The sequence below is a fragment of the Cardiocondyla obscurior genome, linkage group LG13 (genome assembly GCF_019399895.1).
Source record: "Cardiocondyla obscurior isolate alpha-2009 linkage group LG13, Cobs3.1, whole genome shotgun sequence".
Classification (NCBI taxonomy): Eukaryota; Metazoa; Arthropoda; class Insecta; order Hymenoptera; family Formicidae; genus Cardiocondyla; species Cardiocondyla obscurior.
The window spans coordinates 5,721,306-5,741,970 of NC_091876.1; the positions used below are offsets into that span (position 1 = coordinate 5,721,306).

Sequence of the window (20,665 nt, forward strand, 5' to 3'; positions counted from 1 at the left end):
TGAAGTTACGGCCGTCTTCGTGTGTAATCCGAGAAAAACGTCTAGTCCGCAGCGTGTCCGCGACTTCTCACGGGGATTTGTCGGCCTCACTCTTCTCGCGGTCATTTTTCAACGATCGCGCGCAAAGGCAACCCGGGCGCACTCGTCGTGAGCCGTAATCCAATTAAAGAAAAGCCCGGCGCGGCGATTGTGTCGCCTAATCGACGAACAAGGCGCCGCGTTATTACCCGCCCCTTCGCCGCGGGGGCACAATGCTTCCTGGCGGATCGGCGAACAATAGACGGGGCCGGCGAATGGATACGTACGCGGTGCATACCAGTAATGAGGGAGTCCGATCAACGGTAATACCGGGTGTCCGCGCGCAAAAGCGCGTTTGACTTCTTGTTTCCGCGACAACAATCTTCCCGCATTCCCGGTCGTGTCGGCTCATGCCTTTCCCCTCGTTCTCTCTTTATTGTCTTGCCCATGAATTCGACATTGTTAACTCTCGGCAGACTTGTGCAATGATACATGATTACCGAACAGTTAGATGCGTTCGTCAACGATTAATCTCCTCCCACGGGCGCTCTCTCTCTCTCTCTCTTTCTCTCTTCCTATCTCCGTCCCTTTCCCGATTCAATCTTCGGCAGTCAGCCAACCGCGGGACCGCGAATAGTGTGAGAATCTCGTCGAGCAAACGCGGTGCTCCAATAAAGGCGCTATCGCGTCCGATTTTGGCAGTGAAAGGGAAGAGGGACCGCCGCGCGCCGCGATCCTTTCGCTCGTGAGAATTGACGGCCTTGACTTCTGATCCTTGGGAAATTGGAGATTGTACGGGTCCGTAGGGTGCACTGGCGGCGTGCAACAGGCATTGGTAACGACAGGATCCCGTCGTGTTTACGGGCACGTTGAACGGGAGAGATACGATTAGCTGTTCGGCTTCCGATAATGCGGCGCAAGTCATTTTCTCAATATTGGGAGCACAACGGGAGCGAAAGATCGACGGGAATTGTCTATTTAGCAGCTGTTGTTTCGTAATCTTAATAGTACGACAAATAACGTACGCTGTCTAACGCTAATACGCGATCCGAGCGCGATACGCGGTTTTTAACACCCGGCCACACGAATTTCCGTGAGAAACAGCGTGGAACAATTCGAACGTGATACCTGTTTATCAAGTAACGCTTGCCTAACTCGCGCGGAACCGGTGGGAATAATTGACGCCAACGCCTGACAGTCTTTATCGGATGTGACACGTTAGTTTAAATAGATAGAATTTTGTGTCGAGAGGCCGAACTGTCCTCGGAATAGCTCCGATGATGAAGAGTGGTGCGAATAAAAAGTAAATATAGCCGACAAAGAGCAGAAATGCTGATAACGAATGGCGCCATGACGAGAGTTACCGAATAAGGTGGAATTCGCGCGTTCTCTCCGAATTATTCTATCAATCATACAGATTTTTTTGATGATATATGAATTAAATATTGCCCCGGATAAATTGCAGTGGCGACTTAAAAAAAAAAAAAAAATGAAAAAAAAGAAACTACCGCGGTGAGCTCTCTTGAAACTTTAAACGTTGATGCGAAATGCATTATCGGATTGTTCTGGGTTTAATAAGTTCCAACAACGGTTTGTGACAATGACGGCACTTCAATCGCGTATTCTTAACCTTTTTTTTTTTTTCTTTTTTTCTCTCGCGCATTAAAAATCGGCGTGTCTTTCCGCCCCGCGATATTTTAAGTAAAAATAATAAATTCACGGGAGCAAATCGCGGACGACAAAGTTGCGACACGGATGAGAGATGATGAGCGAGAAGTACAAAATGGAGGGGAAAAAAAATGGATAGCCCACCCCCGTGTAACTGGATAAATCGTCGGTTTGTCGCTCGCCCGGGTTCTCAGTTACTTTTTTACTTCGACGTTACTACCCTCCGCGTAGCGGTACGATGATATATGTGGCGCGTGATTTATATCTTCTGCGAGGATATATTAAATGAGGGAAGGCGGAGGAAGTGACTTATACATGCGATACCTGTACTTGAGGATCGTTTCGATCTCGTACGGATTTATCTCGGGACCAGCAGATGTCATTTGTAACGTCGCCGCCACGACATTTCGTTCAGCTTATTTGCAATCTGAAGATTCAAATCTAAAAGCATTTTTTTTTTTTTTTCCTTTTTTAATTGAAACAAATCGTTCAGTGAATTATTTCTGATTTATTTTTATTAATATTTTTACGGTAAAGTATGAACGCGTGTTAAGAATATTAAATCTTAAATGAGAGTTTGGAACTTTTTTAAATAATTATAAATGATAAAACATTGTGGTTGAGTAAGAGCACGTAATAAAAAGTTCTAGATAAAGGCATGCTTATCTGACTAAACGTTTAAAAAGTTCTCCCTCAAAATCGAGAACTCGGAGTACGTACTGTGCGCCCCCATTTCCGTATCACGCACGATATCACCGTAGAAAATGTGGACTTTAGCCGAGAACTGACGCATATGATTTTCACGCACATGATAGCTTACTAAAAATGGCGACATCTGTGTCGCGCTATTTTTTTTTTCCCTTGGCCCATCGGCCATAAACTGTTTTCTTCCAACAATTCTACTTTGTCAGATACGTATTTTTATTACGTAATTTGTTTCATATATATATATATATATTTTTTTTTTTTTTTTAATTTTATCGTTCGTTTAGTGCGCGGCGATACTTAAGAAGTATTAGGCGTTGTAAAAATACCGCGTTTTGGAGATGCGAAAAGAAAAAGACGAGGCGGATATTTTCATTGGAGAAGAAGAAAAAGAGCTGTGTGGAACGCTGTAGGCGAATGCAGAGAGTCACGACAGCGACGTTTTCTCACTTTGACATATTTTGCAGTGCGTCTCCGGGCGCATAATTAGCATGAGAATAATACCACGCCGGCTCTCTTAATCAAACTTTTTAAATAGGATTCTCCTTTTACTCCGTTCTTATGGTTCTTATGGTATGAGGAAGCTTGACTTGCCAGTTTTCTTTTTTTTCCTTTCTTTTTTTTTCTTTTCCTTTTTTTTTTTTTAATACGAAATGCTAATCAGCTTCGCATATCGTTGCCTTATCCAGCCCGACGTTTTTCCGCGAGAAAGTTCCGTGACTGCTACCGAAAACTACGGTTTAATATTAATCTGACGTTAAATTTGAATTTCGATGAGGGCGGAACGTCGATTTCGCTGCCGGACCCAATAATACAATCTCCGGCAATTTAAATGCACTCCTCAAATTCGAAATTCGCAAAATTACACGGTAATATTGATGCAGCAATTTAAATCGGAGGCTTGAAATTAAGTGTAATTATCTACCGCGATGAATAGCGACTGTTCGAGCATTATGTTCCCGAGATCGCTTAATTACGGGCGAATTATTTAATGTAGAGTATAAAAATTTATGAAAAAAAAAAAAAAAAAAGAAAAATTATATTTAAAGAGAAGCACACTTCGCAACGATTTGCATGATTTTACGACCTTGCCGGCTGGCATCAATGTAAATATATGTGACCAACGTGCGTCCAAGGAGAAACGACAAATTAGCGTCTTTCGTCACCAACGTTCGTCGCAGTTTGTGGCGTCGAGACCGGCACATACATATTCCCGGGCGTCCTCGGCGGCCACGAAGTTGAAGCTCCTATCTCGCGTTCTCGCTTATTATCGCGATCGAATATTCCGTCAACGATGCGTCTTTTGTCAGTCCCGATGGTGGAAGAGCAAACGGTGAGGAGGAAGGGGAGAGATACGGAGACGGCGGTAGCGCGCGAAGAAGAGGAAGACGAAGGAGCGAATGGGACAAGAAGGCGAGGGGGAGGACGGGGGGAGAGGAGGAGGTAGGCCCAGGACAGCCGACGATGCGTCGTCGTTACGCGACAGAATATCATTATCCGGATAATGGGCCGGCAATTAGCTCGACGGCGTGCATAAATCTTCGCGTGAAAGGACAGGATACCCGGTATTTAAATAAATAAGTAGCCTCATTGTCCGGCCACGGGCGTCATCGGGTCACGGTGGAAGCGTGAAGAAGGGAAAAAAAATGCTAATCAGTCCGAAAACTCGGCACCGCGGCCGCGGTGTGTGACAAACGTGGCGAGAAGAAGGATGAACGCCTACTTCAGTCAGATAAGAAGGGGGAGCGCGAGACCGCTTTTTCGAAATAGACGGAGAAAAAGAAAAAGAAAAAAAAAAATTAACTTGCGGGGAGGCTCGGTAATTTAAGCGGCATAACTCGACGGACAGAGCGGCACCGAGTCTTTTCTCGCTGTCTAGCGACCAGTTTCGCACGAAATCTCTCCTTCCTTTTTTTTTTTTTTTTTTTTTTTTTCTCCTTAATTTGCGACAACGGTGCTTGAATCTCAGAGACGCGGAGAAGAGCGCGTGAAATGAAAAGAAACTACGGAAGTCTTAATCTTGCGATATTTCGTTCGTTATCTCGCATCGGATTACGCGCGTCGCATGTCTATCGATTTATTAAACATTTACGCGCTCGTTTCGGTGATTTGAGACTTGTGACAATGATTTCTCGCGTCTTTTGCATCTCCGATCGCCCCCTCGCCTTTTTCTTTCTTCCCCCCGGTGCTCCACGAGAAAGGGATAGGGCGGGAAGTTAACCGCAGTGGACGCGTGGCTACGCATCGGCCGCGTCCACCCTCGTGGTGTCTCCTGCCCCGATGGATCACCCCTCGCCGGATCGGCGCATCGCGCATCGGGGGCGCAACGAGGATGATGTGCAATCTATCGAAAGATATTCATGGGGCTGGCCGTTGGCCCCCGTGCTCACGTCCCCGTCAGCCATAACCGTCGCGTCACGAATGTCTTATTGATTGCTCCCCTGCGAACAGAGACGGACAGACGCGGAGGCAGACGGGCAGAAAGAGATAGAGGGTGCCAGGCCGTGATGAGGGATGACTGGGACACGTAGCACGAGAGGGGTAAGAGGGTGAGGGAGGGCAGTTGCGGCGAAGGGGTGTGGGACGGGGACCGCTATATCAAGCCGGCCGGCTTGAAATAACGCGGGAGGAAGGGGACGCGGCGTCCGGAAGCGGCGAATATGCGTTTTGGATCACCGACGGATGTCCACGGGGAGGGTTGTCGCCGTTGTTTGCCGCGCTTGGTTCGTTTCTCTTCGATCTCGAACGCGTCGCGAGACGTTCGGCGGACGAGACGGAATATATACGGCGTCGCCAGGAATACAAAAAAAAAAAAAGAAAAAAGGAAAAAAAAACGCGAGTTTGAATCTTACGATATCACGATGCCTCTTAAGTCGGTCAGAAAGTAACGACATTGCGTAGAAATTCGTTCGGCGGTTCTTGCCGCGTGAGAAACTTCCGCTTAGACGAAATTAAAAGCACCGCCGCGTCCCAGATTCTCCGCTGACAGAATTCCCTCGTTATGGTGGCCCATTGTCTTTGGCGTTTTGATGGTGAACTGACCGCGGCTTGATTTCTCCCTCTACGGATCCCCGGCTCATACACCGGTAATTGTATACATAGGTGACACGGTCAGATTATTGAATGAACGCTTTTGTGGGCTCGCCATGACCACACCATCAGACAGAGTGCCACAACGGTCGGCGGAGAGTCATGGGACCGTGACTGCACGAGAAGAGAGGCGACCGTGGCATTCGATGTACTCATACCGCGTCTCATTGTGCCCCACTTGACTTTGTTGTCGGGGCCCCTTTGTGCCCGTTCCGTTCTCTATCTGCCTTGCTCTCCCTCATCGCTCATACCTCGTTTTACCACATTTCTGCATCAGCCGCACGCACTTACGCTCGCTCTTCGACGAGCCGTGTTCCTACGCCGTGTTAATTATTTGTTTTGTTCGCCGTAATCGCCGCGAGAGATCTTGTAAGCTCGTCTGTTCGCAACTCGCCGATTTGCAGACGATCGTAGTTCTATAAAATCAAGTTATGTAATGTAATATAAAGCAACGAAATCTAAAGTTTTATATGTATATAATATTATATTATTTGAGCTTATATTTCATTATTTTATTCATCAACGTTTCGCATATTTGAATATAATAATTTCCGAGCGTTTTTACGTAAACGGCGTAACGTAAATAACTGAATAAGGCATAAATTATTTCTATTGCACGAATCATATTGTGTGCGGACGGTTAACAAGGGTAGAAATATCGATAAAGATTATTAGTTCTATTCGCGTCGCCGCGCAGAAGTAGCCCTACGCGATCGTCTTACAGGGGTTGCGGAACGTAACCGCATCGCTAATCCGACGCATAGTTTATACGTCATTAAACCTCGCTCGAGGGTGGCCACGTGAGGAGCGGGAGGGTGGCACGCGTGGAATTCGCGGACGTCACGACGTATATTGCCGCCTGCGGCTATGTGTGTGTGTGGCTTCTCTACGAATAGCGGGGGTTGGACGTGGCGATTCGTCGGTGATGCTCGACCGTGGCAACCCTCGAGGGAGAGCTGTCACGTCGAATCATCCCCCGGAGATATGACAACGGCCTTCCACGGCCAGAGGGTGATGTCGTCGCCGTCGTTGGCGGCGGCGGTCGACCCCGAAATCGAGATTAAATATCTGCCCATTGCGACCGCGTTTCGTTCCTTCATCCCTCATAGCGCGCAGCAACACTCAAACGGAGACTTTTAAGGGCGCGCTGCGGTTTATTGAAAAAAGAGGATGGTAACGAAAAAGTATATCTTCGATAATAGAAAAGCACTGGAAATAAAATCAGTTTCTTTAATACAAAAATTAATTGAATTTTAATACGAGAATTTATTAAATTTATTGGATATGTAGAGCTTTATCTTTAATCTTTTGTAGTAAAAAAAAGAAATTTTTGTTTAAACAGTCGCAATTCGCATTAAGAATCTGCCGTTCAATTAGGTCATCTATCGCGCGAAACGTCACGCACCGAATGCAAGAAGCGTAATTTATTGTTACGATGTAATACCTCGCACCTGATGTTACCACGTCGCTTCGTCGGCGTTGGCAATGGAGGATAGCCTCGGCATTTTGCGAGGTCGGGAGGTAAGAGGAGGAAGAACGCTCATAGACGGAAGGTGGTGCGGGAGGATGGGAGACTGAGCGAGGAAGACCGTGCAAAGGGCATCATTCTAATTGCCCCGGACTTCCTTTCATCCCCTTTGTGTGACCCTGGGGCGCGCTTCCTCGTCTACCCCTCTTCTCTCCCGAGCGTCTCCCACCGCCTCCCTCATCTTTCCCCCGGTGCCGGCAGCTCTAAGTCATTTCTGCGATTAATTTTTCCTTCCAATTTGCACGCGGCAGTAATTAAGGGGTTGGGGCGCGGTACATCATCCGGCGCTTCCACCGATGTCGGGGCCAGGGGGTTGGTTTTAGTGCTCGCGGTCCGGACTCCTTCGAAACAATGGCGAGTATCTTGAGTGCCGGTCTCGCGTTCCCGAAGCGGCGGCGCCTCGTGGAAATTTCAGGGAATAAGGCGAGCGCGATACTATCGTCAATTTTCTTCTCGTCGTTACCATGCCGCGATTTAGGAAAAAATGCACGTTATCTTTCACAAAAGGACGAAAAATTTTTCACGTTTATCCATTTTTACGAATTGACGTAAAGTTCCTCCGTTATTTGTTACTCACCGTGAGATAAATGCACTTACATGTAATATTTTAAACTTATAAAAGCTTAACTGATTTTTATTTCTTACTTTTGAATATTTTTAACGTTAGCTTTATTTTAATTATTTCCTTTTTTTTCTTTTTTTAGAGAAAAATAAGATTAATACATAAAGAGGTAAAGAGATAGTTAGTCGTCAAGCGCGGAGACCGGATCCCCGTTTTGCCCTTCGCCCTTATTCTTACCTTTCTTTCTACATTCGTTTCGATCCTTCCAGTCTGTCGGACGGCTGGCTGGCTCCGGTCGAGTTTGCTTCGTCGAAACATGTAACTCCACGGGAGGAGGGCAATAATAGTTCCCACAATGCCACGCGAGCTTTTCAGGGCCCGTCCCGGGTTAGCGCGGTGTGGAAGGATACCGGGGGGGGGTGGCTGCCTGCAACGAGCGGCGAGAGTGCATCTTCCGCCGTTAGGAGGAAGGGGGGGGGGCGGGCGGTGGGAAGCGAGGCAGCTCATCAACTAATGGTCCGCACCGGAACCGAACTGCATTCTCGTACGAGCTCGCTGCACTCGCACGGATGCACGTGCAACTGCCGCATTTCTCCGTCAGTTATGTCGACTGGGCAATCTCGGCGCGACTCGTGTGTCTGAGCCGTGTTCACATTCCTCCGCTCATTTTCCAAACGCACAACGTCGTCTCACAATCAGATTAATTGCTTGAAAAGTAAATGCTAACTCCCTCTTAATATCCACCTAAAATTAAAAAAAATTTAACATAAGCCGTACGTATTTACAAATTTAATTTATTAAAAAGCATTATTGCTTTAATGAATCGAAAGGCCTTATTATTAATATCAAATTAATCAACGTGACGCATTTCGTGGTGAAACTAATAGTATGAAATTTCTTATTCTGTTTCAGATTGGCGAATTGTAAGTAGAATGGCTCATGCGCTTAAGCGGAAGGAAACATTCGCATAAATCCACCCCACCCGACAGCGCGAAAACCACCCCGCAACGAGGATGGGATCCATGAATATTGATCAGTGTCGCTCGCGTACCAAGGTCTCCACTCCGCTTCTTGTCCTTTCTATTAACACTAAATTATTAGATTTACCTTCGTGATGTAACTGTTATCGCGAGGTAGTTTCGGAAGTTATTCCGATAATAAACGGCGGTGGTATTTCACGTTAACGAGCCGGAATGCCATTTTAACTACATTTTTCACTCACGTTGCGTCACCGCGAACGAACAGAAAGCTTAGATGGCAATAAAGATTAAATATATTTTTCTAATACTGCGCGAGATATTTACGTTAGATTTAGTTTTAGTTGAAAAGCAAACGATTTCTCCGCGCCATGTTTACCCTCGCCTGACAATCTCCCTCGTGTAGTTAACTTTCATATCTAGTAGGAAAATGTTTATCTTTATCTTAAAACAACACGGTTGTATGGAACATAATCTCGGCGAGTGCAGTTAATGAATCGCTTTGTACTATCGTCATCTTACGCCCGAAGTCCCAGCGATTTTATTTTCCCCGTAATCCTTTTAATTAAACTCTTTGTATATCTATTTCGAATTTTAAAAACGCGAGCTGTAAATTTCCTCTCCGAGAGTCGCGGTGAAGACAAGAAGAGATAAAAAAAGAAAATAAAAAAAAAAAAGAAATAATAAAAAAAAGGGAAACCGAACGGCTGTAAAAACGACAGCGTCGCGACAAAATATTGCCCACCTTTGTCTTTGTTAATCGGGCGTTTAATAAGCGTTTCAATTTACCGCCCTTGATATTAATATCCGCGCCGCGAATTATACATAGACGCGAGTCATCGCATGGCGTTTCGTGTCTTCTCGTATGCGCTTCGGGAAGGGAGGGAGTCGGAAAAGGTGCATCGGCGCGCACAAATATTTGCCCGGTTGTTTTTCGGCCCGGAGTTTCGGACGTCGCGAACCCTTTCGTGAACTTTAAACGCACGATCGCGGGGTTAGGACCGTGGAGTTTTTAACGCTTCGAGAGTTGCCATGGCAACAATGGCAGGCCGTTATTAATCCCCGTCGAGAGAGAGAGCGGCCGGAGAATGGTAGGACGCGGAGGAGAGGAAGAAGAGACGGCGGACGAACGGGTCGGCCGACTCTCCCTCGCTCTCCTCCGGTAGTTTCTGATCCTCTCATTTTCCCTGCCTCCTCCGTCACTTCTCTTGACGGGCTCGCTCCGTCTTTCTCCCTCGCCTCTCCCTGCGCGAAGAAGATACGAGGGCATTCCTTCCGTTCATTTCTCTTTCGCGAGGATCCAAGACGGAGAGAAAGAAAGATAGGCGACGTGGCTACCCGGAGAATTAGAAGGTTCCATCGTTGTACTCCCACCGTTCGGTCCCTCCTTCTTTCTTTCCCCACCCCCTCTAGCTTTCGTATCTTTCTTTTCCTGCCGATAAGCCGAAACTCCGTTTCGTCACCCTTTTTCCTGTTATTATTTTCTTTATGTAACGATTATCTAAATTTATGCCGAACACGTAAACGTCGGTGGTTTTCTTTACGATAGAATCGAAGCGCACCTTTGTTCTCTCCGCGTTATCATCGTTATCGATTTGACAATTGAAAAATGACTAATTTTATTTTATATACGTGTGTTTCCGGTTTTTTTTTTTTTTTTGAGGGTAGTGCGCGTCAACCGCCACCGTGAACAAACAAAAGAGCACAAGTGCATAATAAACGCGCGAAAAGAAAAAGAGATGTAGAAAAAAAAAAGAGATTGCACGACGTCCATCGCGACAGAAAACTCGTCGCCACGTCCGCAGGATGAGAAGGCGTATCTCTGTTCTCCTCAAACGTTCACGTCGGACGTATGCGCGCGGTCCTCGCCATCGCGTCGCGCGTGCACACCTACACGCGCGCACACCGACGCGTTCACACTCGAGCGGCAAGTTCCTCTGCCTTTTTTTTTTTTTTTTCGTCGTGTATCGCGCCGTTTCCGGTATCGATACATCGGTCTCGTCGTGACGCCGTGAGCGGAGGAGCTCTCTCGCTCGCCAGGCACGAGCTTTGTTTTCGAAACGTACGATCCGTCCTCGCACACGTACGTTCGCGCACACACGCGCGCGCAGTATCGAGCCGCGATAGCCGGCACGTGAGTATGTATGCGTGTGGTCCGGACTGACGTGCGCTCGCGAGAGCCGCGCCGCTTGGTTGGAAAAAGAGAAGAATCGAAAGTCGAAGGTTCCGCGCCTCGTTATTCATCGACATTCGGCTCCGCCTGTCAGAAGGCATTATTTACGGTTTCGCGGGAGAACGAACTTTTTAATTCGAGTCGGTGCAGGTGGTAAATGCACGCCCGGCCGCGCGTCGGCGGGGCAGCGTGAGCCATCGCTCTCGCGGATTCCTATCGGCCGAGAGCGACGAGAGTGATTTTTCGGGCTTTGATCGTTCCGGCGAAACGATTGAATCGAGCACCGCCGTAGTTTGTTAATCAGACAGATTGTACCATTAGTCGGAATAGAGCTTTTCGAATTGAAAGCTAGCTAAATAGACGATGCCAAACGCGAGATAAGAACTCGAGCGGCGGTGTTTATTTTCTAACTAATTCGCGCGAACGTTTACATTTTTTTTTCTTTTTTTTTTCCCCTCTTTTTTTTTTTTGCCGAGGTAAAAATATATCTCGTTTTGTTTGGAATTCTTTGCTCGTTAACGTCCGATTTCACGTATGCTGAAATTGTATGTATTTCAATCTCGGCGCGAGAAGCCGATATCGCGATCTTTAAATCCGATTATTATAGACAGTCGCAATAATGAAGAAGACACGTCGCTCGGCCAGAGACGATTCTCCCACGAGCCGATGTAACGTTGATGTAATAACGAGACAAAGTCGGCCGAGGCTTGACGCGAATAGAATTTCATTTCCTCCCTCATAGAAGAAGAGATGCAACGAAGTCTATCGTGCATGCATACGCGCGCTTAACAGATAAACGATGAATACGCCCCGGCGATCGGCACGCGCGATAATGGACATGTAAACTGCGAGTTTATCCGAAGTACTGAATCGGAAAAATTCCCTTTTTTTCTTTTTTTTTTTTTTTTAATAATTATCGCGCGGCATATTCCGCCAGCGAGGAAAAGTAAAAGCTAATCGGCCGTATCACTGCCGTTTTATTGATCGGCGGCGTATGTAACCGCATTATTAGACGGACTGTTAATTCCAATTTGAATATGGAAACATAATGGTATTAATCATCTCTTTCTCGGTTAAAAAGAAAAAGAAATTTAATTCTGCGCTGTAACGTTTATATTTAAAGCGTCAGAACGCGATATTTCGCAGATCACGAAGTCGCATCCGCTGAACGTTACTTTTTCGCTGATTACTCCGAGGCACGAACGCGATTTTCGTAGGAAATATCAACGGGAGCGAACGCGGGGAGAGGGGGAAAAAAGTATCAGCGCTTTCAAACGCGGAAGACGTATTCGACGGCCGCAGAGCACTCTCGAGATGAGGCACGAAGTAACGCTGATCTAATAACGGGACAAACGTCGCGCGAATCGCGTCCCGGACGGGATTTCATTTCCTCTGTCGTAGGAGAAATGAAGCGGCGCGGGGCGCCGAGGGAGAGCGAGGAAATCGAGGAAGAGAGAGAGGATCGATTGCCGCTGTATATCCGCGCGCGCGTCTTCCGATATCGGTGTCTGCAGGCTACTTGTCGAACAATGCGACGTCGAGTAAGAATTTCACCGTAGACAAACCATTGCTGCCTCCGAAATGCGCGCGTTCGCGAAAAAAAAAAAGGAAAAAAAAAACCTCCCGGAGTACGTCGGATCGCGCGTCAACGCTAAGTATCTGCGTAATACCGCGATGCGGTCTGGCAGATAAAAAACGATTCTTCGCGCCGAGCTCTTTCGCGCCGCCCGGCCTCGTCGAGGGTGGAATCAACGCTGCAACGAGAGCGTTTCGAATTGCGCGGATGATTTGATCCCCGAGTGCGATATCGCTGAATAACTCTTTGGCATTTGCTCGTGAGAATATTGTTGCATTAGGATGCTCGACGAGCAGCACCGGGGGAGGGTGCAAGCTAGACAGAACCGGATTTAACCGACGAACGAGGGCGCCGAGCGTCACACCGCCGGAAGTGCGTCTAATGCGTCCGTCTGGGGTCACGCGTCATCTCGCTTCCGGCACGACCATTACCTTCGGTAAAACATTTGCTTCGCAGAAGGGACCGCCTACGCTTTGTTCGTTCTCTCTTTTTCTCTTTCCTTCTCTTAATATTTGGCGTACTTACTTGACCGAGCTGGGAAATTACGTCGTTAAACGTAAGACACGAGTTATTCAGGCTGCTTAACATCTGGCTAAAAGAGAAATTTGTATGATGCCATTGTGACGATGGTGAACGAATATACCTAGTAATAAATGGGAATAAAATCGCATTTGCCACATGCGATAGTTTATCATACGTGCGCAATATGAAAAAGAAATAAATACATGCAATTGAATACAAATATAGCACGTCAAAATTATAGAAGCCCAATAATTCAATGAAAAATTAAAAAAGTATGATATTACGAAATGCATGTAATAGCATTTACTTTTTAACCCTTTATTGGATGGTTGTTTTTATTTTGTAATCGTGCGTGAAAGCAAAAAAAAAAAAAGCCTATGCATTTCTCTTACGCGACAATGAAACAATATGCGCGGGAACGGAAACACTTGCTAATTTTTCAGATCTAACGTCGCACAACAGCCGATCAATGACCCTCGATTACAAGCGTAACAATGGCCGTTGTTTGTACCTAGATATTCTGAACGAAGGGGAAGAAATTAAAATTCATCGCTCGGCTCTCGAAAGGCATCGATCCGTTTTTCATTTTCCCCTCTACAATAAGAAACGTTGCCTCATCGCGTTTCGTGCCGTTTCGCCTTTCTTAGTGTTAAAAATATCAAAACGCCACTAGAATACAAAATAGTTCAGTAAACTAATTTTTAAATAATAATTATTCATATTAAATCGACGAAATAAGAGAACTAATTAATTTTATTTTAAATTATTTAGCTTCTTATTTGATTTATTGCATTTTTTAATTCCTTTTTGTATACGTAAAATATTTTATAATATAAAAATTATAATGCGACGTACAAAAAGGAGATAGGCCAGTTTTACGACGGCGAAGAAAAAGAATGGTGGATGCGTCGAAAGAAAGATTAGCTCGAGGGAGCGAACCAATGGAACAGAAGCCCCTTTTGCCATCCAGATTGGTCGACGTATTGTTTTAAGGGAGGCTCGACGCATGCGTGATTCCATGTGTAGGAGGACCGGCTAAGCGTTCGCAGCCTACGTTCGATAAATATCCTCTCGAGATTTTCCGGAAGCTGTCGATCGTAGATTATCATTTATTCGGGAACAGAGACGTTCTCTCTGACGCGATTATCTATCGTCGCCACGGTGTTATGAATTTTTAGCGATACTTTATTTCGTTATCTGAAAAGCCGTTCGGTTTCTAACTCGAGACAAAAATAAGCGCGGCTTCTTTGGTCACGTAATGCGTAGCTAGCTATCATTACAAGTGTGATTTTAAAACTGTATGTGAGATAGCTATCTTGTCTTTCCTGTGTTTTCTTTTCTTTGAAAACGTAAATGTCCGTGTGGCAGGTAAGACCGAAAATATTTTACAAGATACTTCCTGAGGACACATCCAGTCTTGCTTATTAGTAAAATCTCCAGCAGAGAAGTGGTGCGGGGGGACAAGAGAGAAAGAGAGAGAGAGAGTGAGAGCCAGGTAGATAAAAGAAAAGAAATAGTTGAAGGATGGGCCTTCAAAAAGGTTGCCGACTCACTTAGTTCGAACCGCTATTGTTAACCTCGCCGTACCATACTGCGAAACAAATACCTATGCACCGCCACCCACGGGCTAAGGGGGGGAAAGTATCGGACGAGATTAGCTAGGGACTTAGTCATTAACTCTGGAAGCTTTCAAATCCTATCTTACTTCCTTCCTTTCCCTATCTCCGTCTTCGTTTCCCTTTTTCCGTCTTCTCTTTCTTTTCTTTGAAGCTCCCGGACTTTTCCGCCAGAGTTTTTCTAGACGGAAGATTTACTGCTACTATAACACGAATGTGTTTTCTCAAAAATTACAACCGACCCGTGTGACAGGCCCGACCGTCCGTAACGCACGTAGAATTTCTGTTTTTTAATTTCTCTATAAATGTTCTATGTAATTTAGTATTACTGCGGGCATAAAATTGTACGTGGCCGCTTCTTGATTACGTTTGTACTCGCGATTTTTTTTTTGGCGCGTACAAAACTTCTGCACATCTCCCGTGACGGAAATTGTTAAGACCGAGAGGCAGAGGTGCGCGTTAAAATCATCTGCGGCGTTATTATGCGCGACCAGGTATAAATAATGTAGCGTCGCGTGGCGGGTTGCACAATGTGGCGACCATGCGGCGAGGATTATCCGGCGTTTTCGCAGAGGCGTACTAAGTGAATCGACAGAGACGAAGAGGTTGGAATGTGTGGCGAAAAAGAGAAAGAAAGAAAAAGAGAGAAGCAAAGGAAAAATAAAAACGAAAAAAAAAAAGTGGAGGCAGGGCGATGGAAAGCGCGACAAAGAAAAGCGATAACGGCCGAGCATTTGTTTAATCTCCATTGACTCTTTGTGTTGTTAATGAGTCAGATATGTTCTATGCGTTTGCGCGTGCATGCGAAACAAAGTGCCGACAAAATGACTAAGTGAATAACTAATCTTTTTTTTTTTTTTTTTCTCGATAATGAAGAAACTATCAATTTTGGTTTCTGGATAAAAAGTAAAAAGCACACTTTTTTTCTTTTTTTGAACGGTTAATATCTGAAAATTTTTTCTCGCGAAGTCCTCGCTTGAAACTAGATCGTGATCGTGAATTTTGGCTCTCTGTAGATTGTGAATCACGGAACGCGAGATCAAATTGAACCGCGCTCTTTTCGGCGATGGACAAAACGTCGATTCGATTGATCAATTAAAAGTGCAGCGCGTGGAACGTTTTCTATCCGAAACGCGCCATTCGCGAGAAATGCTAAATGAAACACGCGAAAACGGGAACGGTTGTTTCTTCGCGCGGATGAATGCGGGCGACGGTGGGCGCCGACGAATTTTAGGGTGCTCTTCCCGGCTCTCGTACCAGTTTAACCCCCTGATAAAGCGGCCCGACGCTTTCAACATTTCAGAGCGTTTCCACGCGGGCTTTTTAACGAAATTTCGACGAAAGATATTCGATGCGATATTCGGCGCTAATAAGCGTAATATATTAGGCAGCCTTTTGTCGTGGCCTTTCAGCGGTCCGAATCCTGTCGGGATTGGATTCGGATGAAAGGAGTGAAAGGAGAAGTGCAAGTTTCTGTGCCGGAGAAATAAGGGGGAAGAATCGGAAGGATAGCAGACGGAACGCGAGAAGAGATTTGTAATATATATTATATGCGCGCGCGAAGGGAAAGAAGAGAATCCAACGGCGGGGGATTCACAACCGTTCCGAGACAAATGTGTTTCACGATATGGAGACAAAACGCAGACGACGGCGGCGACGAGCGGGCGGCGGTGACGACGACTCGTCACCGTCATTCGTTAAGCCGTTTTCACGTTTAAACGGCCGCGCGAGGTGGAGGCGAGGCGGAAGAAGAAGGCGAGAAGGGCCGTGTTGCTTCGAAGCCAATGAAACGGCCGATGAAAGAGGTCCTCCTCCTCCCCCGTCGCCCCGACATTCCTGCGCCGGGGCCCGGGCGTCATTACTCAAAGGGGGATACTGTCGCGATGGCTCGTCCGGCTCGTGGATCTTTCTAAAGGAAACAGCTCGGAGAGCGAGCGCATCGAGGAACTGTGTGACGCCGCGAAGAAATCTGTCAGCCAATGATGCGCGTCGGCGAGCACGCTCTACCTTCAGATTTATGAGCGCGACCCGTCTCTTTCCTCCCTACAATTCAGCAGCGTAATATTTTCCCCGCGTGTCATCGAAACGAACTTTATATTACCACTCTCCTTTTCTCGTTTCCCCGACGTGCGATTACGTAAACGCGTAATTAACACCCGTGGGTTAATTAATACAAAGCTCACCCCCCCTTCCCCCGGTCTCGTTGCAGCGTCACAAACGTTTAGAATTTAACATCGAAGGGTACCGTTGAAATATTATCTCCTCTCGACCTTTGGAACACGCGCCGACGAATTTTATACGACGCGGTCGTCATTTCGAGTACGAGATCCTTTTTTCCGATTTTATCGACTTCTTGAACGCCAAAAAAAGAAAAAAAAATGAGAGAGAGAGAGAAAAAAAAAACGAATTAGTCGTTTATTCTATTATAAAATAACGAGTGTCGGTGAGAGCGCGAGAGGATAGGCGAAAGAACGAGTGACGGGGGTCTCTTTCTATCTTACTCTCGAATAACGCGAAGCGTAACACGTGGGCGCGGAGTGCCCGGAGAGAAGATAAACGGATTACGGGCGCTTTGTGTCAACGTGATCCGCTTCCCTTGCACCCGAGTGCCGAGCCCCGTGCCCGCCGTCCGACTATCTTCAATGCGATATTACGCGCTTCAGTGCTGGTAACACCGCTCGGTTTGCAGGACGCGCAGTCGCTTCGGACCGATAACCAATTTTCATTACTTCACATTAATTTCAGGGCTCGCTCGGCTCGATGCGTTGGTTGCCGGAGCGCCGGTATTAAAATGCTCGAAAGAAAGACGCGGGAGTGCAGCGGGAGAGCGAGAACGTTCGTTCAAATTGTACGAGAGATCAGAACGGGACGATAATCAGGCCTTGGCCTCGCGAAACCTATCGGTCGAGTTTCCGCTGACCCATTTCGTTAGCTCGTATTTACCTGACCGGGGAACATCGCTCGCGGTCGCGCTCCAATCTATCCGACTTTATTACGGAATCCACTCGCGACGGGACAAGGTGACCCAGTCATCGCTCGATGACAGAGACGAGACTATTGTGCCGTCCAGGATCGGCAGTAATCGGTGTATAACGGTCTCTCTTGCTTGCGCCGCCGGAGATGAGATCGAGGAGAGAAACGGGAAACGCGAGGCGAGCGCGCGCGCGCGCGTGTTCGAGGCGATGAGAAGGTGACGGAGGAGCAGAGAAGGTGTTGGAGAGACGTACGTGGGTGGAAACCCCTCTCGTGCGGATCCATCGCAGACGCATTCCCTTCTCCGAGGATATCTCCTCATTGTACTCACCCCTTAATCAACAGCTCCCTGCCGTCCTTCGTGGACCGTTCGATGCTTATTGATATAGCTCACTCCCTCCACCCGCTATATATTCCCGGGCATACAGCCGCGTCCACGGTCGCATACATACGCGCGCACATGTCACTCTCTACGGCGCGTTCTCTCGTTTCCATGTACCCGCGCGGACGAATGTGTGCGCCGTGTGTACGACGTCCCATAGCCGCACACCATGGGGTATTTGCATGACAACGTTGGCAAGCATACGCGCGTGCCTCTCCGTCCTTCGCACTCGCTAATTAGCCGGCGCTACATACCGGCGTGGATTAACGAGAATATTGCATTTTTAATAGAGTCCGCCCTCCCGCGGCTCACGCATAGCGAGCAACCCCTGCGCGGAGGATCCCCCCGTGCGGGCAGGGGATGGTCGCAGGGGTGTCTCGCGGTAGTGATTTCAACGACGACCTCGTCGCGCACCCCGTTGTTACGCCCCGTTAAGGATCAGGACGGGAAAGACTTTGATGTCTTTCCCCGCGACCGAACTTCCGGGCGGATTTATTAAAAGACACATATAAGTCGCGGCGGGCTCTTGCGCGGAAAGCCGATCTCGCGCGTCTCGCTGTCGCTCGCGTGATTGCAACGAGAGAGAATCACTTTTCGGCTGATTTTCAAACGCGAACACGCCGACAGAGAAATATTATATCTGCGTTACACCACCGACTGCTCCGATATCGATTCTCTTGTTATTGATATCAACATAATTCTCGGTCATGTTAATTAATACGTAATTTGCGGTAAATTTCTTTTTTTTATCAGTTGCAAAAATGTTTTCATCGTAATTAGTAACACGCTTTAGTTTGTTAACTCGCAGAACCTTGCTTTACATCGAGCACGCGATCAAGTAGATACATTTTTAAGTTCGTTTACGGAACCATTGTACGATAATAAAAAAAAAATATGTATATATCAACCATTTAGAGCCTACAAAAAGATCGTGCTCCACCGATAAGCCGATTTTTCGAATTCAATCTGACACCGTGCACGCGCGCGGGACCGCTGCAGTTAGCCGACACCTCCACTCCTTTCTCGAAAGGGCTGTTCACCGGTGGGCGATTTTTTTTTTTTTTTTTTTTTTTTTTTCAGAAGGGGGATCAATTTAAACGCTCAAAGAAAATCCGCGCACATCCCTCGGGTGCCGGCCGGCCCTCCAAGCCGAGCTCGTCCGCTCGACTAGCTCCGCTGATTGCTGCTGCATCTTTGATGACCTCGTCCAGACGAAGAGAAGAGCGAAAGCCCAGAGCTCTGCGGATCGGGAACAGACGGGAGCCCCCCCTCCTTATCCCCGCGCGGAATCTTGTGCAAAGAGCGAAACGTTGAGATTGATATTTTAACAGACGGATTACGTAAGAAGGGCGGGGGGTCCTCGGTCGCTTCGCCTGCGCGAATAGGGCACCGACGACGTCATAATCCCCGACGGAAGGCGTCGTCGTTGAGCTTAATCGATATTTGCCGCTCGTTTCTTTTCGTCTTTTAACGATTTGCACGTTAGAAAACACTGCGCCCTGGAAACAAAAGGGATTAACTAATATAAGATACTTATACTGCTTTCGGATTTCGAAATAAGTTGAATATTCTTCGACCAACACTTCACGCGCGTTTTACTACCTGTACCACTCGTGTCGCTTAGTTTTTTTTTTTTTTTTTGCTTTACTCCGCGTAGGACTGTTTTGTTTTTTTTAACACCCGAGCGACAAAGATATACATTCATCTATCTGACGTTAGTTTGAAAAATCTTATTGCTTTTCTAAACACGCCTGTAACACAGTCGATGTCCGAAATGACTGATGGATCCTTGCGATAAAAAGCTACGCAAATCGGCACGGTTTATCGTTCAAAAAGCCCGATCAGTTTTGTTCCTTTGACGGTTCCAAGTGTTCGGGCATCTCGACATTTTCGAAAGTACGAAGCTGTCGGCGAAATCAAAGCGAACTTTACGTGACTCGCTGCAGCGACGACGTCGTTAAACGGCGGATCCGTGGGGCTCTATATATAGGGACCGCTGCAGACCGGATACATATTAAGCGCTATCGTCGACGAGGCGTTATTAATCGAGTCATTGCGAGCGGAGGTGAGGATCTTCGACCTTGCCGGCGTGGGTGTGGGCGAGTGTTCCCGTGTAAAACGACGAGCTGGGGAGATCAGGCTGCGTTATTAATAACCGATAATTTGATACGCTTCCAGCCATCCATCCAGCCGTCTCCCGATCCCGATCTTTCTTCTGGCGCACTTTGATATCCACGCCCGTGTTGCTCGTACACGTGTTACGTCGACGCGCGCGCGGCGTATCCGTCTTCTCGTGCGAAACTCAATCGAGAGCTCGTTCCGACGCCGATCGATCCGGGACAAGGTCGAGCGGATGTGTAGCTTCATAAGTGTTTCTGCTCCCGGCGACGTTTCCGTCTCCTCCTTTTAGTTTGCCGGTTGAGCCAATTTCTTTTAATCGCGTTTACCGAGCGGTTTGATATCATTTAAGCAACGCTATTCCGTTCCGTTTTTATTTTTTTTATTATTATTTTTTTTTTTTTCTTACACTCGATAAAGGATAAGGTCAAAGTACCTTTTTATGCTAATAGAGGCAAGTATTATGCAAAGTTGATGCAAAAATCAGTATGGAGAAGTTCGATGTGTGCATAGGGATAGGAAAAATCTCGTAATTCTAATGAATATTTCATACAAAAAATGGACATAATATCCTCTGGATTTCTGTTGGAATTCCGTAGCTATAGCCGCGGCCGGCAATCAGAAACACATTATCGGACAACCGACCGGCGTAATATGTTTGACCATGTTCAAAAACACTTCCCCGCCTGCCCGCCTCTCCCCGGTGAATGAATCTGTCCTTTTGCCCGGCATTCGCGATTCCTGCTTTTCATTCTAC

General features: G+C 46.9%; 1 protein-coding gene across 3 annotated transcripts in view; it reads left to right on the forward strand.

Annotated features, from left to right (window-relative positions):
• The window catches only part of Soxn (SRY-box transcription factor soxNeuro), a 252,806-nt gene that overhangs the window by 115,200 nt on the left and 116,941 nt on the right, over positions 1-20,665 (forward strand). For 2 of the 3 annotated variants that reach the window (XR_011546555.1, XR_011546554.1), the window contains exon 8: positions 8,484-8,494. The gene's annotated coding sequence lies outside the window, so the exon portion shown is untranslated. Of the gene's footprint in view, positions 1-8,483; positions 9,237-20,665 lie in introns of those variants that run through there. The other variant, XR_011546556.1, reaches the window with a different exon arrangement.